Below are 26,669 nucleotides of genomic sequence, written 5' to 3'. Positions count from 1 at the left end.
AAGACTATTTTTTATATTGTAGAAGAGATGTAATAAAAATAGCTTGTAATGAAACAGTATCTAAACCTCCTAAATTATTTCGACCTGTAATTTAACAACAACAACAAAACCTTATATATGATTCTTTCCAACCTCCCAGACTACAGTCTGGAACAGACCAACCGTACGACCCGCTGTGTCCCGCAACAGTGGAAAGAGCAGCTCCCCTTCCGGACAGGGTGGCACCACCATTGCCACTTCTGCATTTGTGCTACTCGGCTCAGTCCCACGGCGGGTGGGATCTTCTGTTTACATCCAGTCCCATACAGCAGGTAGAATGACTCATTCCTGAAAACTCCAGTGTTGTTTTGAGAGGCTTTTTTTAAAGGTCTTTGTTGTTTTCTTCTTCTAGTAGATAATTAACTGGAACTGTAACATAGAGTTTTTAAGGAGTTTGTTTCTTTATCTGATTCCTGAAATGATGATCACCGTGCTTGCTCATGTCCTGCTAAACTTCTCAGCTGTGGTGAAGCTATTAAAGGAATCTTTCAAGCATGCCATTCTTATTTGTAAACCTTTGTAATCTGGGAGAACGACTAAACTGACGCTGTCAGGTAGCATTTTATGTATCTTGCAGTTGAATTGACAGATACTTTGGGTTTTGGGGTTTTTTTTAGATTTTGTAGTTTTATTATTTTGGAGAATAATAACATTTTGATTTTATACGTATAAAAATAATTTGGTAGTGATAGAGTCATAATGCAAGATCTTTGCCTTTGGTCTTGGGAGAGAAGCAAAGATAAAATGGCAAAGTATACTGTTTTTGAAAAAGTTTTCCTTTTTATTCTTGGAAAGCAATTTGACTTCTCTCCCCCTCCCCACCCCTCCCCTGAACTGCCTGCTCTTCACAAATAACCTTCCAACATATAATTAATAGTTATTGTCCTTCTGTCATTTCAAAATCTCTCTGCACCTAACACAGGCATGAGTCTGGAATTCTTTTGTTCTGACCTAAGACAAAAGTCTTAGTGCATGACAGTGGGAAATAAATTAAACAATTGTTAGAGGGCTGTATTTAGGTTCAGTAACTGCACCAGGCACTGTTATTTGATGCTTCTGATTTTTAACAAACCAAACAACATTCAAGGGAAGAACTGTCAAATGTGGATGTCGGGCCCAAAGGTGTTTCAGGTCTACACTGAGGGTGAGTGTGAGGGTGGTTAACGTCTGTCTCCTTTGGGCACTTCCGATGGTTATTTGAATGTGCTTTGTGTTCATTCCAAGTTAGTTGCCATTGGTGATTTTCCTCTTTTATTGAGGATTCGAGGATGGGAACGCCACTAATAAAGTAGTGCCTTTACCTAGCATGCCAGATCTTGCGGTACTGCAATTGTATTCATCTCTGGCTTCTGGTGGCTGTAAATAGGGCAGATCGACACTGTAGCCTTGGCAGCAGGAGTAATTTTTAAGGGTACAAATAAAAACGAGGTGTCTATCTCCTGCAGGCTGTCAGCGGACTTTGGTGCTTAGCTGCCCATCTTGGTTTCTCTTTTTTCTTTTCCTTTCTTCTTTTTTTTACTTGTTTCTAATCTCTACTGTTAAGCAAAAAAAAATACCTGTTTATATTAATAGCATTTCATATTGTTTAGTTCTAGAAAAGAATTATTAGGGTTTTCTGATCCATCCTCTGCAATCTTACATCCCTGATTTCCCTCTTATTCTGCTGCTCTTTTTTTTTATTATCAGATCAGAAAGTGAAAATTTGCTTGGACAAGCAGAGAAGGCACCAGCCTTGGCCTCTTAAAAGATAGTATGAAGGTTGCAGTTCCATTCAGCTATCATAGGTACTGTAACTGTATAGTTTGGTTTAGTATGAGCTTATTATAAAAACAGGACCTTGAGTCAATTTACTTGTTGTCCTGCCATCCTTGGTCAGGATGACGAGCCACTGATAATAGTCTCAGTGACTGACAACAAAATGAGCGACTGCTGAAAATGAGCAGATTTTTTTGTATGAGCAGGTTGTCAGCCTTCGTATTGAAGTAGCAATCTGAAACAAGAAAGGTTATTCTAAGCTGTTTATTCCACAAATAAATGGACTAAATTTTGATCAGCTGAACCTGATGACTGCTGGCATTTAAGAGGCATCGACATGCAGAACTCATTGAAAATATTTAGAGGGTAATCCCTCCTACACAGGTATATACAAATACTGTCATAGTACATTTCAGAGTCCAAGTTCTCTTCTGCCATATGCGAAAGCTTGAAAATGTCCTATAAAGCCTTCAGCTGAACTGTTCATTAGCCACTTATTCCAGATGCTTTCAAGGATTCTGTGGAATATCAGTTGTTCTAAATCTGGCTCTCTGAACACAGCAAGCAACCGACATTCCCCTGAAATTGTATCTAAAGCCATATTTCAGACACTAAAATACAGTATTTGTTGAAATGTTGACTTTTGTGCTGCTGATAAAAGGTAAGATACCAAAATTAAACATCTAACAGTTGCTAGTGATGTCTCATTTCAGCTGAATTAGGTTATTAGGGAAATCCTCAGTTGTATCCTCTTCAGCACTGCACCTTCTTACTTGTTCTTTTACTTGCATATAAACAGTAGAAACTAACTTAAGCTGAAGACTTGCCGATGCTAAAGGAGTATGTGCTCCTTTCACGTTGCCTGTGCTAGGCCTAGTGCTCATCCGACCACATGATCAGCAAGCCAGCCCCAGTCTCCTAATCCAGCAGCAGATGTCTTTTTGGTTAATTCTTGTTCTGTGACAGTTGATTTGGGTCATATTGTAGTCAGGTGCCACAGTCAACTCAAGAGATGTAGGAGGGGCATGTGGCTGGGAGAGGGAGGGGGTTAAGACAGCAGTGGGAAAGGAGAGAAAGAAGGCGGGCTGGTTTGCAGTTTTTAGCACTTAACAGAAAGCTTCCAGGTATTTGCAAGTGGTTTTTGCTTATATTTGTTGTACTGTATACCTGGAGTAGTATATAAGTAGAAGGAGCTGTGCAAAATTATCAACGTCCTTCTGGCATCATCCCTGCTTCCTTCCCTAAGGCCCCCTACCACTGCATGAGAGTAGACCTGCTTTGTCTTGTTCCATGAAGGGCAGTAAGCTGAAGCTACGTGCTCGTACTTACTCAGAGGCAACTTCTTGTGGAGCTGCAGAGAGTGTTACTACTGGGAGAACCAGGGTTTTGTCTTTAAAGAGGGCTTTATACGTCACATATCTGTGTATAGTGTGACTATGTTCTTCAGTGATATTCCAAGAATTTTCAATTCACTTTGTCACATCATCTTTGTGGTATGTCTTGTATTTTTCTTTCAAATATTTAGAAATCTACATTAAATCTTTTGTGTTAGGAAATTTACAGTTAAGAAACCAGTAGGTTAAGTGTTGAAGGTGTGATAGTGAGTTTGTTTGGATTACCTGCCTTCGTCTGACTGTCCTAGCATGGATTCTGATCTTTACAGTTTGCTTTGCTCTCATCTCATCATTTATATTTCTCTGAATGTACATTTTGGTAATACTTGGGTTGCCAGTAAATTCTATGACATTGCAGTGCTTAGAAGTTAAATGTGTGTGTAAAATACTTTTTTTTAATGATGATTACTGAAGTATATGACAACAGAAGTTTGTTTTATATATTAAGCTTGTAACTGAAAGCATTTTCTCTTAACAAATAGTTGGACAAAATAGAAACCAGTGAATTCTGTCCTTTAGCTGGAGAGAAAGTGGCAAGAAACCCCAAAAAAGGCAGTCTGTTGCATCTGCACTCTGTGCTTCCAGTTTTAAGACGACGGTGATGTAACACTTGAGTTGGCTTCTGCGTGGAGCAGTTTGGAGCTCTCGGCTGTGTTACGCAGTGTTTCTGAGCACAGGTTGGCCATGGAAGCGATATAGCTGTGTGAGCTGTCGTGTCTAAGCTGCCAAGTCGTTCTCTCTGTGGCGTGGTTAACTCACAGCCTGGATTAGTTTTTGGTAAATAACTGTAATCTTGAATTTGAACCAGCTCTTGTAAATGATCTTGTTTACACGGTGAAAGGGAAGGGGATCACGTTTTTAAACTATATGGAGCACATTCATTCCTGATGCAGAATAATAACAACTCCTCTTGAAAAATTAGAGAGAACAGATGCTTGCAAACTTCATTGGTTTGGGTTTTTTTGGGGGTTTTTTTTAGGCAAGTCACTGTTACTTTTGTATTATTACTACTATTTTTAGTTAAAATTCAACTTTTTTTTTGAGTGCAGAGGTATTTGTACAGATCAGGTAGAATTCACCTTCATTTCTTACCCGCAGAAATGAGCAAACGTAATGCCCCAAAATATCAACAGAAATGCACAAAACCTGACACTTTAATCTACTATAGTTGTCTATTTCATTTATGGCCTATCAGTTTTTTGAAACAGGCGGATTAATTACATTTTGTAACAGGCTCAAATTAATATTTTATGCTTCTTTTTTTGATTAAATTAAACTTTAACCCTGAAAATTGGGATGATTGGGTCAGTGGTTGCTGTGGAAATGTTCATTTGATACATAAAGCTGTAACTGGATGTTTGTTTCCCCCTGACTTGCAGCTCCTAATCCTCTCCCCAGCGTAAGTGCTGCCTTTTGCAAGGCATCCAGAAGGATGATGTGAGTGTCCTGTAACCTGCTGCAGGCAAAATGAGCTAGATAAGCCTAGTAATTTAAATTGGTGATCTGAGCTAACTTGTCTGAATTTTTGCCTGAATTATAAGATAGTGCTTGCATGAAGTAGTCTGCTGACTCTCTGGTGGAGGTGGTAACACCCTGGCAGAGAGGCGGATGGCAAGTTCAGGTGGTTCATGTCGTCTTCTAGTTCAGCTTAACTTTGTACAAGATATACATCCACGTGCTTCAGTGTTTTTACGACAAGGGCGATTCTTACATCTTGTTTTACAGTAAATTTATTACCAGGCTTTTATATCTAGCTAAAGCATGTTTTATAGTAGTCTAACCCAGACTACATTCTTACCAATGCTTGTTTTAACCATTGATTAGCCTCTGTTCATTGGAGGTGGACGGGACGTATTTCAGGTTTTGTGAAGAACTGCACTTCTGGGAACATGTAGATTTTCGTTTTGACAATTGGGACAGTAGGAGGTACAATTCAGGCAGATGGTCTATATCTGAATGTTTTATACTGACTTTAGCTCACCACAAATTGCCAGTCTCTTTCCTGGTCATCGTCAGATGAATGATTTTTCTTTTTTCCTTTTTTTCCCTTTAAGGGAGGAGAACTGTACCTGAATTGCAGTTTTCAGCTTGAGGTTTTACAGCGCAACAGAAGATTCTTGCCTCTTCTGCCTCAGAAATGAATGAAGCAAGTTCAGGTACTTATCTATTTGCTGACTGCATGTCCAATCCATCTATTGGAGAGAGACTACAATTTTTTAAAAATAGAGATAATATCTTTTCTAAAAAATCAGCTGATATAATTAGAAAAACATACTAGTGTCTCCCCACCTCTAACTCCCTCAACCCTTCAAGTCTTAAATAAAAGCAGTGTACTTCAAAGTTAAATAAAAGTTGAGATCAAATCCAAGTTGAGTTCAGAGTTTGATTAGACGTATACCAGTCAGACCATCTCAGGAAGATAGATCAGGCTGGCAAAAAAGGTAGTAAGATGACCATCTCTAAAGGTGGTCAGTGGAAAGCATAGCCCGTGGAATATGGACAAGATGGTTTAGGGAAAAAAAAGTGCATCTTTTGATACAGTATACAGGTATTTGCAAGAAGCCATCTATTTTAAAAGTTATAGCTGAGTTTGAGTTTTGTCATTCCTGCTGAAATGTGTTTGGAGGATTATGTGCTGATCTGGGTGAAGGGGAGAGGTTCAAGAGGGTGTATGTGTTCTGGGAGAGAGGCCAAAGTTGGCTTGTAGCAGGGCAATAAGCCGGTTCTCTGCATTGTGTTTGAAACAAAATACCAAATCAAGCAGGCCTAAATCAAACATGCTGTATTCTAAACACATATATATGAGGAACTGAAAGAAAAAATGTGGTTGTAGAAGTTAATAGGTGTGGAGAAGAACTCTGAAAAGAAGTTCTTTTGGTGTCCTGAGAACCAAGGATTAGATTAGTTTTGGAGGAAAGAAGTGTCTACACCTCACTCTAGGAACCAAGACTACATCTTTGTGGTGAAGACAGGAAAAGGACGTTCTGAACCACTTATTTTCACTGAAAGCGGAAGCTATCTGGTTGTAAGGAACCTGATCTGTGTGGAAGGTTATCCTATCAAGATTTTCTCCTGCTTTGTAACTGTTGAGATAAAAATTCAAAGCATTCTTTTTTTGGTTGTATGTATAATCTGCTGCATCCATAGTTGGGGTTTAAGATATGTTATTTACGTTGTGATGACTAACGTAAAATCCACGCCTAGCCTACTGAGGAGTAGTTCTGTTTGTACAATTCCAAATAAGCAGGAATGCCAAGTAATAGAATGCACTTCATTGCTGGACAATTAAACAGGAGTCTTGTATTAACTGGGAGGTGTCCTTGAAAAGGACTTAGTATCACCTTTATCTTGTGAGGCTTTTTGGTTAATTAATTGGCACGATTTTTTCTTAATTGCAGTCTTAACTGTCACAGCTGGAAGTTTTTGCATTGAATAGAATTGATAATGTTGATAATGTTTGGAAAACCTAGAGCTAATACATATTGAAATAATTTTACAGTCCCAGAGAATGCAAAGTCTAATTCTGTTTTGTAACATTAAATTATCCTGTTTATGTTCTTAAAAAGTAATGTGTGTCATGTAGCCTTGGAGGCTGGCAGTTATAAACTGTTATTCCTTTTGAGTATTAAAATTTGAGCTCTAAGCCGGCACCTCATTAAAATACTTAACCAGCTCTCTCAAAGCTGATGGCTTCCAACTGGAAACTTAAATAAGTCGGTGATAAGGGAGAGTCAATAGAGACATTGTGAGCAGCATGTACATGTATCATAAGGTGTTTGTTTTAAAGGTACAGTCATCGTGAGAACTGTCAAAATGCAATGGAATTGTTAAAACACTTGTTCTACTTTTACTTTGCCATAATGGCAATCTTTCTTGATATGAATATTTAGAATGATCAAATCCATGATATAACTGAATGACAGTCACAACCAGGCATCCCGAGACACTCTGTGTAACTCAGGATGGAATTTAAAGGAGCTACTAACCATAAACATGTCCACAAATTTTAGATTGTCATTTCATAAAAGCTAATTCTGTCCGTAGTGCTAAAGTATTTACCTGCTGGCATATAATTCTGGTCTCGAAAGGTAAATTTTTATGTAAATTACTAGTCATGAGCCAAACCAAACAAGGTTGTTGTGCACAGATGGGAAAGTACGGAAACTGGTGACGTGGAGTTACTGAAGACGTTCATCTAAGTTGATTATAATTGTTCAAAAAAAGGTGCACATCTGCAGCATGTGTTGAACCTAATATATTACGTGGAATGGGTAGTCTGGGGAGGAGTGCTTGGGATGATAAATGGTCTGTCAGTACAGCAGCTTGAACAGTCAGTTAACTCTTTACTTGAAGCATGCCATGTGGTCAGTTGTAGAGAGTTTGTCCCTTTGCAGAATGAAGTTCTTTTTCCTGCTGGGAGAAATCCATTTTTCTGTGGATCCCCCAAAAGCGGATTTTGGCCAGGCTTCATGAGACAAGGCCAACATTGACAGTGCTGCAGACTCCTCTGAAGAGTTAGGTAAATGAGTTATCTGTCTCTCCACTGGAATGGAAGCCGTGAAGACAAAATACATACGCTTATACACAAGTACTTTTTTTGTCATTCCTAGCTATATGTGTAAGTGCTGAAGAATGTAGCGGAGTGCCGAACTCTTTTATTCCCTAAACCTTTAAAGACTTTAGCGGTATCATTCGGTGTAGTAAAGTTGTATTAAAGCTCCTTGTCATGTAGCTATCCAAAGAGATACACTATTTTGTGCTCACTGGTAATCTGATACCTTTTACCAGCTCTGAAAGATGGAAAAAAGTATTGTAATATACCTTTGAAAATTATAAGGAACTACTTATATTGGGGAAAAAATAGAGGTCTAAGGAGCTTTGATATGCTTTTCCTTTAGAGAGCTCCAATATTTTCTGTATTGGGTGGAGGTTACGCAGCTGTTTTTATCCCAGTGTTAACATACTAGGTTACAGGAATCTTTCCACTTAATTGAGCAAACACAGGAGAGTATTTACGTAACTGGAGATCTGCAACTGGCAGTAGAATTAATTAGGAGAGGAATAATTAGGCAAATAGTAGTGTCCAAATGGTCCCAATAGAAAAAGGTATTGCAATCCCAATAGAAGTCTCATTAATGTTGTTATTTGTGATGAGCTGTGCCTTTTGCGGTACTGTAAGGGGAGGCAAATGTGGAAGGATCTCAGTGGGGTGTCAGCTTGGGTATGAAGCAGAAACAATATCAAGGTTTTAAGCTGTCTAGTCTCATTATTGTCACTTAGTCATGGCTGCAGCTCCGCTATCTGCTTAAAAGCCTTCCTTGATTGAATGAGCCGCTTTATGGTGAAACAGGTACAAAAGAGAAAATTTCAGGTTAGTACTTGTTACAGAATTGCTGCTTCATGTATCAGAAACAGGTTGTCTCTCATGCCGAGCAGATAACTGAGTAAAAAATGAGTCAAATTAAGCTTATTTCAAATACTTTTGCTCGAATTCGACAGCTTACTGGTTCAAAGAATGGAAAAGTTAACGACCATATTATCTAGACTTTCCATTGTAATACTACTCATACAGTGGAATAAAAGAAAGGTTAATTAACATGATGTCATATTTATAGTGGCTGTTCTAGCAGTAGTCTCTTTGGTTCCCAGTCTATAGTAGTAAGGTCTGTCATGTGGTCAGTGAGGGAAAATATCTTAGACGTAGTTCTCCGGGGGAAGCTGAGGGTGGATGCTGTAACAGAGAGGTTGAGTTTTCCCTATTTTCCCCTTGTTTTGCCATCTGATAATCTTTTTTAGCTCTGTTACAAATTACTGTATTCCGTTTCTCTCTACAATACTGTACAATACAGAGTGCATTTTTCAGGCTTGTTTCATAGGTGCATTGGAATGGTATATATGACTAAAAAATACTGTACTGTGAGAATATCTTTTATCAAAACCTATCAGTAAAACCAAAGCATTTCACAGATAATCATTCAGAGATTCCAGCTTGGGAAAGAGGTAAGTGTTACCTCCTCTGAAATAACCTCCTCCATGCCTTCCATCTGAGGCATGGAGAGGTTAAGGGAGCTGTTTAAGGGTCACAAATACCATCGGAAGCAATGCTAGTAATATAATTGTTTCACACAACTCCAGTTTCTAACCAAATTGGGATAATAGCCTTCATTCCTCTACAAGTGAGCTACAGTGCCGTCCTGATTTGAACTGTTAACAGGATTTTGTTTTGGGTTTTGATCAAAATGAGCTAACAACTGAGTAGTGCATGATGTAGCAAATTCATTTTATTTTTAGTGATGGGTAAATGAATCCACATCAAAATATTCTAGGCCGACAGCTGTGGAAAACTAGTGCTTCTCTTTGTCATAGTGAAAGTCTACAATAACAGTTGTGTGCATTTTGTATTTATCTATTCCACTTCCCCCATTAGCTCTAGTTGCTGATGTTTTTAATTAACTTGGTCTCCTATTATGGGAGCAGCTGTGGATAAATATCAGTTAAGCAGGACTCTTATTTATGTGCATTTTTTTTAAATGTGACTATAAAATATTCATTAATTCTAAATTCCTGGGGCCATGTTCAGACACACGTATCTCTCCCTTAGCGAAGAGAGACAGACATCCAAGTGAGATTTTTGTGACTCTTACTGTAGACAGTATGTATGAAAACAGGGTGCAGAGAAAAGATGGAAATAGTTGTCTGACTATGGGTCTTTGAACATGGTCTAGATGGGAGGCAATGCTCCCTACTTTACTGTCCAGGCCAGAATACCTGAAAATGTGGATTCTGATTTCTTCTAATACACTGAATTTTAGAATCATAGAATCATTTAGGTTGAAAAAGACCTTTAAGATCATCGAGTCCAACCGTTAACCTAGTACTGCCATGTCCACCACTAAACCATGTGCCTAAGCACCACGTCTACGCGCCTTTTAAATACCTCCAGGGATGGCAACTCAACCACTTCCCTGGGCAGCCTGTTCCAATGCTTGACAACCCTTTCGGTGAAGAAATTTTTTCCTTATATCCAAACTAAACCTCCCCTGGCGCAACTCGAGGCCATTCCCTCTCGTCCTATTGCTTGTTACTTGGGAGAAGAGACCGACCCCCACCTCGCTACAACCTCCTTTCAGGTAGTTGTGGAGAGCGATGACGTCTCCCCTGAGCCTCCTTTTCTCCAGGCTAAACAACCCCAGTTCCCTCAGCTGCTCCTCCTAAGACTTGTTCTCCAGACCCCTCACCAGCCTCGTTGCCCTTCTCTGGACACGCTCCAGCACCTCGACGTCCTTCTTGTAGCGAGGGGCCCAAAACTGAACACAGTATTCAAGGTGCGGCCTCGCCAGTGCCGAGTACAGCCATTTATTAGCTAATCATTTGTAGTGTCAATGGCAAAATCTTTCTTTTGATGCTTTCTAAACACAGCCCTTTTGTACTCTCGCCCAGAATTTCTAGGAGGGTGTACAAAAGAGCTGTGCAATTAATAAGCAGCAAGACTGGTGTCTCTGAAAGGAGTTGGCTGTACTGTACATCCCAGAGCAGTACTTTAACGCGTGCAACACATGCAGCAGTTATAGCCGATACATCTAGGGAGCACTGAACACCTGCATTAGGGACACAGCAATGGTGACAGATGTGCAGCAACTCTGATACATATAAAAAATACCAGTTGCTGTGCAAACACTGTGCAGTTAAAGGGGGGTTGCTACTCTCTGTAGTGTTCTTGAACAAAACATGTGAATGCGATGTGCTGTGCAAGCGTGACTAAGGCCAGTACTTGCAGAACTGGCAAGATTTACTGGCATGAAGGATCTCTTCACAGCCAGCATGTATTGAATATGGACTTTGCATCTCACTGGCTCAGAAAGTGCAAGTGAGACAGAGCTGAACAGAGCTGTACTGCTGAACCCTTCAGGGCTGTTGGAATCCTAGAAATCTGGGAGAAATAGAAAATAAACCTTAAGCCCACCCAGAGAAACAAGCAGAAAACCTTTCTCTTTGTGTGCTTTTTTTCCTCTCACCTGAAAGAAAACACTTCCTGAAGCATTCAAACATTAGCCCAACCTAAATTTTAATACTTTTTTCCAGGCAATTTTTTTTTCTGATATCCAGAAGTATTTCTTCAAGGTAGAATCCAGGCTAATGCAAGGACAGGAACTGTGGATTTTGAATAATGGGGAAATTGAAACAATCTAGGACACAATTGGAGTCTGATTCAGAAAGAAACCGGGAATAGAAAGATAGTGCTGGAGAGCACTTCCCAATGCTTCAGGAAAGTTAAACAGCTCAGGTGAAGCACAGGTCTGAATAAGTATAACTCTTGCCTGTTTTGTCTCGGCTGATGAGCATCCCCTCTCTAGCCCTCCTGGGTCTGTGTCCTGCCTTGCCTTTTTCACCACTAAATCAGAGAAGAAAAATCAGGTTCAATTTGTTAACCCATTTCTACTCTAAAATTCTCATGCATTGGCTATCATTTTCTCATAAAATCACAGAAAAAAAACCCCAAGAAAAAGAAAAAGAAAAAGAAAAAAAACCAACAAACACCCCCCCCCCCCAACGAACCACCCAGTGGAGAGGCTAATGGCTGAAAACTTGAACAGGGAAAAGCAGTGAAGATGAGAAAGCGAAAAACATGCAGGTTACTTCAGGAGGAGACTGTGAAGGCAGGTGTTCAAAGGGCAGTGCTGGTCAGCGGTAATAGGAGTTATTTATAAGAAAAAAACCCTACCAAACATTAACAAATCTAGTCATATTCATGTGAGGGCAGAGGCAGTAAGTCAGGAGGTTAACTGGTGTATACCACTTAGCTCTTCTTGCATTTTGTATGTAAAACAGTGCATCTTGGCATGAATTTTTGCTGGTACAATTTTAATTCAACTGTACCAGCAAGAGCGGCCGTTTCTAAACCCGGGTGCTGTTCATCCCAGTTTCAAGGCTCGTGACCCTACTTCCGTAACTGAACTTCACTGGGTTCATGTCTTCAGTGGTGAAATGCTGAGGCCCTGCTTCTTGGGGAACTGTGGCACTGAAGGGACTGTTGTCTTTATATATCTCTCGAAATGAAGTCTTGGGAGCATGGTTTTAGCAAACTCGGGGCTGCTGTGCTGTGTGCTGGCTCCCCCGTCCACCTTTTACAGCACAGACAATTCATTCACAATTTACACAAGTCAAATTAGTAATCAAAACCGTAATGACTTAAAAATGTAACTCTGCCGGAGGTAGCTGGAGGACTGCTGGCTCACTGTGGCTCATTGTTTCCACCCTGGACGTGAAAAGAAAGGGTACTGGCTGCTAAAGAGAGAGGGTGCTGGGGAGCTCCCCTGGGACCGCTCGCAGGGGATCTCCAAGGCGGCCAGGCTGGGGCAGGCCGCTTACACCGGAGCTTGCGTTAACTTCTAATTCAAAAATCATTGGAAGCCAAACCTCCTCCTGGTTCGATTACGAGCCAGTTTTGGGGGGTTTGTTTTTGTTTTTGTATGGGAACTTAATTGCTTCTTGCTTGTGTTTCACTAGATTAAGCTGAAGTTGTACTTTAACACAAGTGAAAGTACCCTTGATACTTCCCCCCCCCCCCCCCGTTTCCTCAGTAGTAAAGGCTTGGGGATGCGGGTCAGCGTGGGGACGAGCTGCAGGCGCCATGGGGAAGCGAACTGCCCCCCCTTTCCACCCCTCAGCTCTGCTGGGTCCTAGTGCCTCGCTGCTGCCGCGGGTTTCTCAGCTCAGCCCAGTGCCTCGTAGAACTCTTCAAAATAACATCCAACAGGTTAGGAAACGCTGATCCGGTAAACAAAAAGCAGGTCACCTCTCAGGATCGTGTGCAAATCCCGTGCAAGCCGTTTCCTAAAATCAGAGGCTGTGTTAGTCTTTTATTTGTGTTACAGAGGTGGTGTTTCCCTAAGGAAGAATTGACTCTACCCCGACGTTGAGTTGTAATACATGCCGTCACTGTGACTAGGCAAGTATTTACTCTGTGAGGCTGAGCGTTTACAGGTGAACAAAACCTGCACCAGGGAAATGTTGCCATCAGTTTCCTAAAGCTTTGCTTCTCTGCATTCAGCAATGGGCATCACGCAGACCTAGAATTGGAGAAGTGCTTGTAACAGTTTTGTTCCACTCTCTCCTTCTCTTTGCCAGATAATGGAAACTCTTACGCATTTAAAGTATGTTTTGGAGCGGTTATATTTTGATGTGTGAAACCTTCAGCTTATCTTGGTTTTGGCCACTTAACTTATGAAAGCAAAGGAGAGCAATAGTTTAAATAGGATTAGAGATGAATTGTCTCTACTCCAAAAATAGATTTGCGGAGATCTTTTCTGTAATCTAACTAGTGTTACTATGTACTATTGTACTAATATGAATACAAATTTGCTAATCTAACAGATTTTGTTATAAATGAAGAAGGTGGTTTACACAAGGATTTTGGTTTAAAGAAGTTTTTCAGAGGAGCATAGTATCGGCTTACAGGTTTACTGAGCCACTGAAAGTAGTCAAATATCGATATCTACCTCTTCTTTCTTTTCCTGTTATACTACTTCACAATTTAGCTCTTACTTTTGTCAGTTTTGATATTTTCTGAGTGTGGGAACAATAATATTAAATGATGAAAAACATGTTGAAATAGAGACTGAGGGGTTGGGAATGTAACTTAAGTATGTATTTGTTTTAAAAAGAAAAAAAAAATCATCTGGCAGAAGTTAGTTGTATATTCTTTGAGAAACTAGTACTCTGCACTCCTGTCTGTTTCCACAGCTTTCAAAAGTTAACAGGCCGGGACTGACAGACACAATGACAGGGCAGACAAAGGCTGTGCAAGGTCTCACCTCGTCAATACATACTTCCTGATCCTCCTCAAAAACCCAGAGAATTTTGGAGGACTAAATGCAGAAGATGAAAAACTGTAGGCGTACAGGGACAAACTCAGTCCTGACAAGTGTAGACACAGCTCCTGCTGGCTTTGCTAGGAGCTGCGTCCAAGTCAAAGCTGAATTAGGTCCAAAGTGTTGGTGTAAGGCTGCGGTAGCACTAGTGTAGACCTGCCTTGCATAAGGTTAGGCTACAAGACAGTGCTAAAGCTTTTCTGTCCTAAATAACTGTGGGAAAATGGGTAATAGTTAAGTGGCCTTAGAATAGTTCCATATTTTTGACAACTGTTAAATGTTTGTAGTGCTTCCTGTATGAAATATCTGGTGTGTTAAATCACAAAACAGTAGAACAAAGAGGGGGCATAAATTTAAACTAGTTAAAAGAAAGTACTTTACACAACGGACGCTATTCCTTGCCCCGGTAAGAGAGTGTAGGGACAGATTGTATCAGTTGGTCTAATCAGGCATTAGACGAATTTGCGATGACAGATCCATAAACTAATGGGAACAGTTAGCATAACAGTAGTAGATGTTGGGGGAGTATGAGGGAAACGAATAGTAGAAAGCAGGCAGATGTGTGCTTTCCTCTGGACAGCTTCTCTTGCTGCTCTTGGAGATCAAATACTGAGCTGGATGGGCCACTGGTCTGACCAATAATGTGTTTCTAGTGTTCTTAAACTTCGCTATCTTGTGATTTTTTTTTTTTAATTGAAAATGGCAAGCTCCTGCTATTGTGGAAGTCAGCAAGTTGATCATCCTATCCAAACAATATGGAAGTGAAGCAGTTTCTTGTTACGATGACCACCATCTCTTACAGTCCTATTGAGACCAAGTTTTGGTGTGTAGGAACTGTAAGGAGATCAAGACAACAAAAGATGTGGAGGAAAGGGGAAAAACAGGTGATCTTTAGGAACAGAAGGGGAATGGGGGGAAAGGAGGAAGTTGGAGCAGGAGGATGCTAAAGCAAATGGAGTAATATGAACAAAAGAAGTTATTTCCAGAAAATAGAGATATGAGGAATCCCTTCTGATCACTAGTGAGAAGGCTTGCTTGCACTTTTTAAGGCTGGATTTGTATCCCTAAAATGCCACGCGTTTAGAAGCCTGGCAGTTTTCCCTTGAAAGCAATAAAGTCCTGAAGGGGCGGGGAGTTTCTCCTCCTAAGCTCCCTCCTCAAATGAAACCCAAAATAACCAATAAGTATAAAATCAGTAATAAAAGCAAATCTTACGATTTTGGGAGTGTCCAGCTCAAGCTTTTTTTTTTTTAATAGAATTTTGTGCTGAGATACTGGATACTAGCTTATAAAAGAATCAGCATACACACCAACACTTGCATTGTTTGACTGGCAAGGGTAGAGTAAATCTGTGGCCTTTCCTTTTCCTAGCCCTTTAGGAGCAACTTCCCTCATGAAAGTTTTAGCAAAGAAATAATTCATGCATGCTTATTGCTTCTTTCATGCTTGTATGCTTTTTAATGGTAATTAAACAGTACATGTCTTAGATCCAAAGACAAACCAGATTCTAGTGTGCCTCACTCATTTCTCCTCTCTGAACAAAAAAGGGAAGCATCAAACCTGTATGTGAGGATGTCTTACGTTCTGGAAGGCTAATACCTTTACCACTGCACCTCTTACGTAGATATCCTTAGACAGATATCCAATCGTTAAAGACAACAAAAAAAGTTAAAGACAACAAAAAAAGTTTTTACAAATATATTAATGACAAGAAGAGAGCCAAGGAGAATCTCCATCCTTTATTGGATGCAAGGGGGAACATTGTCACTGAGGATGAGGAAAAGGCTGAGGTACTCAATGCCTTCTTTGCCTCAGTCTTTAACAGGCAGACCAGTTATCCTCAGGGTACTCGGCCCCCCGAGCTGGAAGACGGGGACGGCGAGCAGGATGAACCCCCCGTAATCCAGGAGGAAGCAGTCAATGACCTGCTACGCCACCTGGACACTCACAAGTCTATGGGGCCGGATGGGATCCACCCGAGAGTGCTGAGGGAGCTGGCAGAGGTGCTCGCCAAGCCGCTCTCCATCATTTATCAGCAGTCCTGGTTAACGGGGGAGGTCCCAGGCGACTGGAGGCTTGCCAATGTGACGCCCATCCACAAGAAGGGCCCGAAGGAGGATCCGGGGAACTACAGGCCTGTCAGCCTGACCTCGGTGCCGGGGAAGATTATGGAGCGGTTCATCTTGAGGGCGCTCACAAGGCATGAGCGGGACAACCAGGGGATCCAGCCTAGCCAGCACGGGTTCATGAGAGGCAGGTCCTGCTTGACCAACCTGATCTCCTTCTATGACCAGGTGACCCGCCTAGTGGATGAGGGAAAGGCTGTGGATGTGGTCTACCTGGACTTCAGCAAGGCCTTTGACACCGTCTCCCACAGCATTCTCCTCGAGAAGCTGGCGGCTCACGGCTTAGACAGGTGGACTCTGCGCTGGGTCAAAAACTGGCTGGATGGCCGGGCCCAGAGAGTTGTGGTGAATGGAGTTACATCCAGTTGGCGGCCGGTCACGAGCGGTGTTCCCCAGGGCTCAGTACTGGGGCCGGTCTTGTTTAATATCTTTACTGATGATCTGGATGAGGGGATTGAGTGCACCCTCAGTCAGTTTGCAGACGACACCAAGTTGGGTGGGAGTGTTGATCTGCTCAAGGGTAGGAAGGCTCTGCAGAGGGACCTGGACAGGCTGGATCGATGGGCCCAGGCCAACTGTATGAGGTTCAACAAGGCCAAGTGCCGGGTCCTGCACTTCGGCCACAACAACCCCATGCAGCGCTACAGGCTTGGGGAAGAGTGGCTGGAAAGCTGCCTGGCGGAAAAGGACCTGGGGGTGCTGGTCGACAGCCGGCTGAACATGAGCCGGCAGTGTGCCCAGGCGGCCAAGAAGGCCAATGGCATCCTGGCCTGTATCAGAAATAGTGTGGCCAGTAGGAGTAGGGAAGTGATCGTGCCCCTGTACTCGGCCCTGGTGAGGCCGCACCTCGAATACTGTGTTCAGTTTTGGGCCCCTCACTACAAGAAGGACGTTGAGGTGCTGGAGCGTGTCCAGAGAAGGGCAACGAGGCTGGTGAGGGGTCTGGAGAACAAGTCTTATGAGGAGCGGCTGAGGGAACTGGGACTGTTCAGCCTGGAGAAAAGGAGGCTGAGGGGAGACCTCATCGCTCTCTACAACTCCCTGAAAGGAGGTTGTAGCGAGGTGGGTGTCAGTCTCTTCTCCCAAGTAACAAGCGATAGGACGAGAGGAAATGGCCTCAAGTTGCGGCAGGGGAGGTTTAGATTGGATGTAAGGAAAAATTTCTTTACTGAAAGAGTGGTGAAACATTGGCACAGGCTGCCCAGGGAAGTGGTGGAGTCCCCATCCCTGGAGGTATTTAAAAGACGTGTAGATGAGGCGCTTAGGGACATGGTTTAGAGGGCCTGGTGGTGTTGGGTTGACGGTTGGACTCGATGATCTTAGAGGTCTTTTCCAACCTCAATGATTCTATGATTCTATGATTCTATTCTACTTTCCAATTTTTGCAGTAATCGGTTACAGGAGGGGAAAAAAATGTATTCTCTCGTGCATAGAGAGAATTTCTTGATGGTCTGAAATGTGTAACAGGGCTTTTCTTATCTCTAAGATGGATTAAAGCAGGTCTTGAAACATGAGAACGTTTGCCTTTTCTCATAACACGGGTTAGCTAAATAGGGATGCAGAAAAACTGAACTAAGGAGCAATCAGAACAAAAGGATCTCTTGTAATCCAGTATTTCCTCGGTATTTGTTAGACCTACTAACAAATATTTTTGTTACAAAATTTTTCTTTGCTCCTGCATGTGCAGCTTCTCTGGTACTGAGTGCTGGTATAGATGGATCAGGACTAAACAATGATACAAACCCGGTAATAAGCAGGTTAGCAGTCGGGTAACTCACATTGATGCAATGTGTATATATATTACACTGAGCGGAAAGTGAGAAAGTTCCTACCTCTGAAACGTAGTAACTGGGAGTGGTCAATGTTAACGTCAGTGGTTAAGAATAAACAGCTTGTTGGGATGTGTGTGTTTGGGGTATTTTTCCCCCATTGGAAAACATTTGTGGGAGCAACATAAACTCAGGAAGGATCCCAAACTCCATGTTTATAATTGTCACAATGCTGTTTATAATCATCACAATAACCATCATCATGCTCTACTTAATTTTATACGTAATCGGATGGTAACATTTTCAGTTGAAATGTTAAAGCTATTCAGATGTTTTAATATCGCTCATAGATGCATACCACCCTACTTTTCTGAAAAGAGTGAATAAGCTAAATTCTTCCATAATCTATTTACAAAATTGCATGAATACTAACATTGTATTAACGTACAGTTTTCAGTAAGGATAGCACCTTTTGTGTGTGCTTGTAAAGCTTAACACTGGAAGTACTTTAATACAAGCTACAGAATAATAACATTTGTTCAAATGCTTTGAAATGTATATTATTGATTATTTTTCTTTTCTAGTTTTGCCTCTTAAGGATCATTTTGTTGCACGTGTCCTGTTTTCTGTCCCTTACAATAATTTCTAGAGCCAAGAGAGATGTTGAGATCTCAAGGGTAGGTCACACCAATTATTTCTGTTCTGAAGAGGGAAAAATACACAGACAGACTGATGCTGTATTAAAGAATGCAATACGAACTCAACCTGTGGATCAAAGAATCTACAAATAAAGCCCCAGATTTAGCTCTCCGTTAAAGTTTCTCTTCTATGTCAGTTTTCAGACAGTCATCAGTAAGGGAGGAACTCATGATGCAGAATTGTGATAAAAATGTTAAAAATAATTCCGTCAACAACCAGGCGTAAGCCTACTGGAAAACAGGCTTCAATAGCCTTGCTGTTTAAAATGATGAATTTTAGCTGGAACTATGATATGCACTGCGTTTCTTCCACAAGGTGAGATTGTAGTGATATGACTGTAATACAGGAGGGAAATGTCACCTTCCCTCTTTTTTTTTTTTTCTTCTTGGGTTTTTCCCCCTCAAGGCTTGTAAAATCATTATAAAACAGTTTTTCTGTCTATAGTGTGTATTAATAAGGAGTACCAGAGAGTAGTTGTGATCTTATTTTTCTTTCTGCTTTTTTCCACATTTGGAAGAAAGTACTTTTTGTTTGTTTGCAAATAGCTGAATTTAGTTTTACATTGTTACATAAAAATGGGTAAATCTGACTTGACACCTACATCCAGTTAACCACAGGAAGTTTTTCACCTGGCAAACATTACAACATTTGAAATATTCCTTCCTTCCAGATACTGAACCAAAATTTTCTCTATTTAAAATTACATTTAGTTGCATTTTCTTTAGAGACATCTTGTTGGCAGCCGTTACATTAAAAAGGGGAAACGTTCAATTCATTGCAATTGATCTGTGTTAAAATTAATTTACAAACCAAATAACTTTTGGTTACGATAAAGTAATCTCAGTTATATAAGGCGACCTTTCTAGGTGCAAGACATTTTCAAGTACCTTCAAGTCACCTGTAATTTTACAAGACAAAATGCAAAGGCTAAATTTTTAGATAATGAATTTTTAGATAGTGTCAGTGACTCATCTAGACCAACTGATTAGAAAGTCTGCAAGAGGAGATGCAACCCTTGCAATAACTCAGTGTGGATCACAGGGCTGATCAGTGTGAGAAAGAGACGATAAGGCTAGAAGTCTTCAGTTCGGCAAAGAGACGACTTGGGATGTGACAGAGGTTACAAAACCATTAGTGAGATTAGATAAAGACTAGCTGTTCAGCACCTCTTCTAATACGAGAACTTTGGAGACGTCACATAAGCCTAGCAGAGTCAGGACACGTACTTGATGCAATACATGGTAGACTTGTGAAGCTTATTTCCAAAGGATATTAAAGGTCTACTTGTGTTGAGAGAGTGAAGTGGTACATGGAATAGAAATACGCTGAGGACTGCTAAATGTAGGGAGCCATATCTGACTCGGAAGGTTCCCTGGGATGAAAATTGTTACAGTTTGGAAGAGCATTTGGGGAAAGTGTTGTATATTTGTAATTTGTGCCTTGCCCTTCCTCTTTCTTACAGTCTTATATGACAGTGTTGAAGACAGTGTGCTAGTCCAGCTTTTGGTCTGAATTGATTGAACTGATCTCAATTTTGTATGTTATGTCCTGATTTGGTAAATAAGAAAGGATGTGACCTTGAAGTAGATTTTGAATATGATTTTGTTGGTTTTGCCATGCGGAAAGACTGCTGGACATTTGAACCACAGTGAACACAGTAAGACTTAAAGTAGGTGTCACATAGCTAGGTAAAAATGGGTTCCATCTGGCTTCATGCTTCTGCTGACAGATTCCGTGATCAAGAACGAGTGCACTGTGGATAGGCAGAGGATAACTTCATTGTGCATGGCGGGTACACAGCAGCATCTTTCACTGATCTGGTAAATGGACTTAAGTAATGGACTTAAGTCACTTCTCTGTAGAAGTGACCCTGCTTCATCCAAGTCTGTATTGAGAATCCCGTGGAAACAAATCGTATGAACGCAGGAGGCAAAGAATTTTCTCTCCAGTGTTTCCCAAAATGGGAAGTGGGCATACTACTCTAGAAATGGCACAAGAGGTATTCAGAAAGGGCATGGAAGCAGGTCTAGATTTGGAAGCAGCAGAGCTTTGTCTGCGTGGTTGCTGCTTTTTGGGCTAATTAGGGACAGGAACTGAATGACGGAGTTCATTTGTGGAGAGAAAAGGGGTTGAGCAAGATAATTAGGAAATGCTGGCCTAGGCAGGTCTCTCTGATAGTAACAAAGAGGAAAAACTCTGCTTTGTGCCCTTAACTTGGCAGCAGATAGCACTGCTGCACTGACTCATTTGTTAAGGAGAGAGGACTATTAAATTTTTTTACCACTCACTTGACTCAAGAACCCTTGAAATAGCAAAATTAGCATATTACCATGATATTTTGGGGCCTTCGACTCTTATTGAAGCAAAGATCATTGACTCAGTTTCCAGCTGGACTGGGCTGTCAAGTGGAGTGCATAGGGATACTGGTAGGACAGTACTTCTGCGGTACGTTCCTGTTTGAAACTTCTTAACCTGACTGATATGCTCGGGCATGCCAGAAGGAGGCTTTTTTTTTTCCTTGGCAGAAGTTGCTGGCTTATGTTTAAAAGAACTGGTCTGGAGCTTGGCATTTTAATTATTTTGATTCAACTTTTGGTTAAATTGTTGCTATTAAATAAAGTATTAATCTTCTGGAAAAGACATTTAATTGGCTGGGAATAATCCTGCTAGACAGTGTATTTATTTACTTTAGTTTAAATCTGTTGCTGCTAGGCTTTGGGTTTCTTTTCCTGAAGAAACACTAGGAGGAGAGGTAGAAACAGAAGAATAACATCATAAATAGAATTTTTATTCTGAACTAATTGCCTTGTTCTGAATTGCATAAAGCACTTGATCTTTTTCACTACAAAATTTCATGACAGAAGGATCATTAATATTAAAGATAATATGAAATGCAAAAGTATTTGTTGCACTTTAGGTGGAAGCTTCTCTTTGCATGATATTTTACTGTTCTTGTTTTCACAGCTAAAATTAGCATGTTGTAGCTGAATGTGATGTAGCAGCAATATGGCCATAAGTGATGGTAAGTGAAGTGAAGTACCATCAAGTGATGGTAAGTTGCAGGCTGGTTTGATTGAAGAAATAGAGAATTAAGTCAGATTCAGTCCCACCAACTCAAATAAATGTTACTCTCATCTGTTCTTTACTTTACTTTTAATTTCCACAGGCCTTTTCGCTTCACTCCAGCTCTGATGGCTTCTCAGGATGGAAAGCCTGTATGCAGGCTTGGAAGGAACTGTCTGAATTAGGTGCAGTCCCTTGAAACCACAGGCTCCTCTGTAGCAGAAACTGTCAAGGAGGATTCCCCAGGACTTGCACTTTGTATTTAATTTCCCACAAGCCCCAAAACTCTCCATTACCTTAAAACAACGTATTTGTACAAAAGAACTAAACTACCGAAGTCTGCAACGTGTGACAGGAAGGGCACTGCCGTGTCTCCGCTTCCTTCAAGAGCTAGGAATGTGCTTCGGGTGCAATACATCATGAATGTTTTTACTAAAGAAACACTATAGTTTATAGTATTATTTCTAGTCCTACCCAGAATGTGAAAAAAGTGCAGTTCCCAAAATCCTAGTAGAATTTGTGTCTAAGGTTCTGGACTTCTCTCCCTATTTTTCTCAAAGCGTATCGTAATTTCTTAAACAAGATGTTCTTAACTGAGTTGAGAACATTATTCAGTATAATCCTTTTCTTACGGTCTTTGAGACACTAGAAAGTGACTTTCTTTAGGGCTGGATGACTGGTGAGTCTAAGATGTGGTTTGCAGTTGGGATTCTTTATTGTTTTCCTTCTTGAGAATTGCTTAGATTTCTTATGCAAAAACTTCATATTTCATTTTTACTGTAGATACTAAGCCTGAGTAAGAAAAAATATTTTCAGAGGCTGTATAGAAAGGTAGAATACAGTGTAATCATCTCATGCACGCTAGCATAACTATACGCATGTGGAAAGTGGTGGGGGAAGTACAAAGGGAAAGAAAGGAGCTGACTTGAAGATAAAGGTGGTAGGAATTGGTAAATCTGTCAAAGTAACACTGTACATGTAACCATTTTGCTTGTAAATTAATGCTGCTCTAGCATTTATTTTGGTACGTGTGTGAAAACGACTCAAAGATCAGAAAGTCACAGAAGTAGCTCAATAAATGATTGAGACACTGTATTGGATAGTGAAGGAAAATTGCCTCCTCTCCTTCTAAAACGTCATCTGTAGGGTGGTGTGAAATTACTGCAGTCTTTACAAAACTGTGTATATGTTTTCAAGACAAGTTGGTGGTTTTTTTTCTGCATGGTGAAAAAGGATCTCCTAATCCAGCAAAAATAAAATAGGCCAAATGTGAACTTTATTAGCCATCAGTTTTTGTCTTGAAAAGAATGCAAGCGCTAAGAAAAATTAAGCAGAGACATTTGAACGTAATTGAAACATATGACAGCAAAGTGGTCACTCGTATTACAGCAGACAGTTAAAAATAAATTCCTTTTTATCACCCCACGTTTGAACTGAACATCCTCAGATCTGTTACAAATGCGTTGTTGGAAATGAGGGGTGACTGGGTGACAATTTTCTTCCAATCATGGTTAATTTTTTCTAGTGAATGCGATTGAAAGCCTTCCAGGTATTGCGCAGCATCACCTGTTCCTCAACAAAAAGTGGCGCTTCTGCCTGGCTGGAGATTTCAAACAATTATGCAGCCATACAAACTGCTTATCTACATGCTCAACAGAATGTGCTGAACTCTTAATAATGCATAATAAAATTCTGCCGCCTCCGTAAAATTACCAAGCCCTTTTCCTCCAGGTAAGTTTACCAAATCCTAAGTCACCCTGTGCACAGACTGGCCATAAAAATAAATTACACAAGTTACAACAGAACACTTTGTGTTGTGTCAGCGTAGTCTCTGTATAGCTTAGGCCTTAGTCTTTCCTACCATTTGCCTTGGACTTCCAAGTAGTTCGTACATATTTTATAAGTTACTTCCAGCTGTACTCCTAACGAAAATGCCGTGATTTGCTGACTTGATATATAAGGTTCTGTTACCAGCATTTGTTTAAATTTGTAAAGCTCACCTATATGAGAAGTGTGGCTGTAAAAGAAAAATCCTATTCTGGTGAAGCTATTTAAAAATGAAAATGAGGTGGAAATATTTCTAAAAATGTTGCTGTTTTTACAAGCATATACTTAATGTTTTATCATGTCCATACAACAGTCACCGTGTGACTCATAGCACAGGCATATATTTCCCGACTGATAATACTTCTCATCTACCTCTCCTTCTACGAATGCTAGTGTTCAATGTGTCATCCTAATACAATGATAGATTACAATGACAGTCAAACCAATAACTTATCAAAGCAAAATGCAGGCTCTAAGGATTCAAAATATGAAATAGAATGGGTCCAAAGATAGCCTTGATCAGTTTGAGAACTATTCCTGTAGTTTCATGATCTGCTTCAACACCTGTGTGTATGAATCAGATTTGAGACAGGAGCACAAGAAATACTTAGAAGCAGATGATGCACGTGTAAAACTCGCCATTGTAAAGTTTGAGAAGATGAGTGAGTTTGTTGGCCAGTGGGTTGATCACTGATCTTCTGAAGTGACAGCTTTTGGTTTCTTTTCCCAGCTTTGATGTTGACTAACTTTGTTATGTTTTGAATTTCAGCTTTGTAAAGTGCTTCCAAACTTCATACTAAGGTGTTATTTGTGGTTGCATCCATTACAAGGCAGGTACTTTCCAAACACTTAAGAAATTCGTAATTCAAGTGATAAAGGAAGGAAACAGAAAAAAAATTACGAATAAGCCAGATCTAAGTAATACAAGTAACACACCAAGAAAAGGTCTTTAAGAGACTAGGGGCTTGCTGATGAGACAAGGGTAACTACAGAAGTGTGCAGTGAGAAAGTGAATATGAGGGCATGGAGATGAAGGGCAATACATGAGGATTCCTCACTGAAAGTGTGGGTATCGTCAGCTTTGCTTGGTGCGCAGCCAAACACATGCACGTTTTGGTTCTGTACTGACTCAGAGGAGAAAGGGGGAATCCCATTTGTGTCATCTTTCTTTCCCTCCTTCTTCCATGACTGATGAACAGACTGAAGTGGTGTCTGATGCTCTTGTCCAGGATAGAGCACTGAATTGGTGGTGGGTGGTGCAGGCAATCAATGAAGAAGGACAGTGGGAGGAGGGGGAAGGCTAGGTGCCATAACGTACATCTGTGGCTTCAACACGAATGGATCGTTCATGACAAATCACTCTGTGTAGTGGTGAGAACATGGGGATCACTTTCCAAATGCAAGTTATCTCTATAATTCTGTCAGGCGGTATGTGACCTGTAATTATTTCCCTGAGCTGTTCTATTAATTTACACTCCTGCTTTACTTTGTGTTCAAGCAGATCCGTATTAGGATGCAAATTTACCAGCAGTACTACAGAACAAAGGCCAAGTTTCAAGTAAGTGTTCATAAGTGAGTTTTTGTCATACCTGTTTGAATAGCAAGTCAGGGAAAAAAAAAAAGAAAACATGCATTCAAACCATTAATTTAACATGTTACTACAGATCTAGATTCATTAATAAAATACAAGCTTGCTGAAGACCAAATCTTTGCAGTTTTTCTGGGTACAAACTTAGGTTTCGTTTACCTGTGTGAGAGGTTTATCCCTGTACCTCTCTTCTAGAACAGCTTCCCATTGAGTAAAATTCCCAATATAGGCATGGTTCTAATACAAACCTGCTGTTGCCAGTAGGAGCTACGTTTTGCATCTAACAAATTGACAATATTGCCTGAAGTTTGTATGTATAGACCAAATGGCTATTTCCAAATAAAGTAAACATGATGTTAGTCTTCATGATGTTAGCAGCTTTGTTTCTTAGAAAAGGTGAAGAAAATGGTGTCTTTGGACATTGTACTTCACAGGATTGCAACTGAGGTACTAGGAATCTCAAATATTTTGCCTTAAAATATGGTTTCCTTTGTAAGGATGATTAACTCCTGTCTCCGTGTCTGTATTTTTAAAGGGCATTATCTGCACATCAACATCACACCTTACATTTGTTCTTCTGACGTAGGAGCACAGATGCATTCTGACTCCACAGGCATGCCCTAGAGGAGGGGTAGCTAACTTTCCCAACCCTACAAACAGCACACGCCACATCTTTATGTGGTGGTAAAGCACAAGGCATGCTACAGTCCTCAGGGAGCTGAAGGGGAAAGGAGGCACGTTGAAAAATGATTCAAAGATGATCGTGCAGCTCCAAGGGTGCTATAGTCACGCTGTGATTGGGGTTAAGAGGGTAAGAAAGGCCTTAGATGAGACCTGTGGCTCACCCGGCCCAGCAGTGCTGGCAGGCACAGGCAGGGCTGGGTGGGGACACCACCAGTGAGCAGCCGCTTCCACAGTCCCCCCCCATATTCTTACTCCCCCAACATATACGATTGGTGCTCAGTCTGTTTGTGGACTTGTCATCACTAATTTGTCTAATCCTGTTTCAGACTGGTTGATAGAATTTGCCCCTATCTTCTCCTGTGGCAACAAGTTCCAGGAATGCGTTACCTGTTGTGTAAAGTAACTTTTAACTGTTTCAAGCCGATCTCCTACTAGCTTGAATTTACGCCTCCTAGTTCTGCTCTTTAGGGATTGGGTGAGTTTCACGTTTACTTTATCTGCTCCCTTCATGGTAGGTATAAAACAGAAAACTTAGGATTATTAATGCCCTTAATAACATGCTTTAACTTGGTCAGCCCTGCATCGGTCAGGCGGTCAGACTGATTGTTGTAGGTCCCTTCCAACTGAAATACTCTATTCTATTCTATTCTATTCTGTTCATGTGTCTCTGGAGAACTTGGTTCAGCTGGTAGGCATCTGCGTTTTTCGGTGTGCAGAGGCCCTTTAAATCTCCTTCTAGACATTTCTCCCTCTGCTGTAGTTGGTAAAATAGGAATAAACCCTGCTGTCATAAATACAAAGCAGCCATGAAAACGCTCCAATTGCAGTAGAAAAACGGCACAGTGGTGCAATCA

At 40.8% G+C, this 26,669-nt stretch overlaps 1 long non-coding RNA gene across 2 annotated transcripts in view; it reads left to right on the top strand.

Annotated features, from left to right (window-relative positions):
• Positions 1-22,990, top strand: part of LOC143163914 (uncharacterized) — a 35,639-nt gene extending 12,649 nt beyond the window's left edge. For both annotated transcript variants that reach the window (XR_012995992.1, XR_012995991.1), the window contains exons 2-4: positions 5,243-5,344; positions 21,618-21,675; positions 21,820-22,990. This is a non-coding gene — a long non-coding RNA (uncharacterized LOC143163914). The remainder of the gene's footprint in view (positions 1-5,242; positions 5,345-21,617; positions 21,676-21,819) is intronic.
• The last annotated feature ends 3,679 nt before the right edge of the window (positions 22,991-26,669 follow it).

Source organism: Aptenodytes patagonicus, chromosome 8, assembly GCF_965638725.1.
Source record: "Aptenodytes patagonicus chromosome 8, bAptPat1.pri.cur, whole genome shotgun sequence".
Classification (NCBI taxonomy): domain Eukaryota; kingdom Metazoa; phylum Chordata; class Aves; order Sphenisciformes; family Spheniscidae; genus Aptenodytes; species Aptenodytes patagonicus.
The sequence above is the reverse complement of the archived record's forward strand: the minus strand, read 5'-3'. Positions and strand labels throughout refer to the sequence as shown.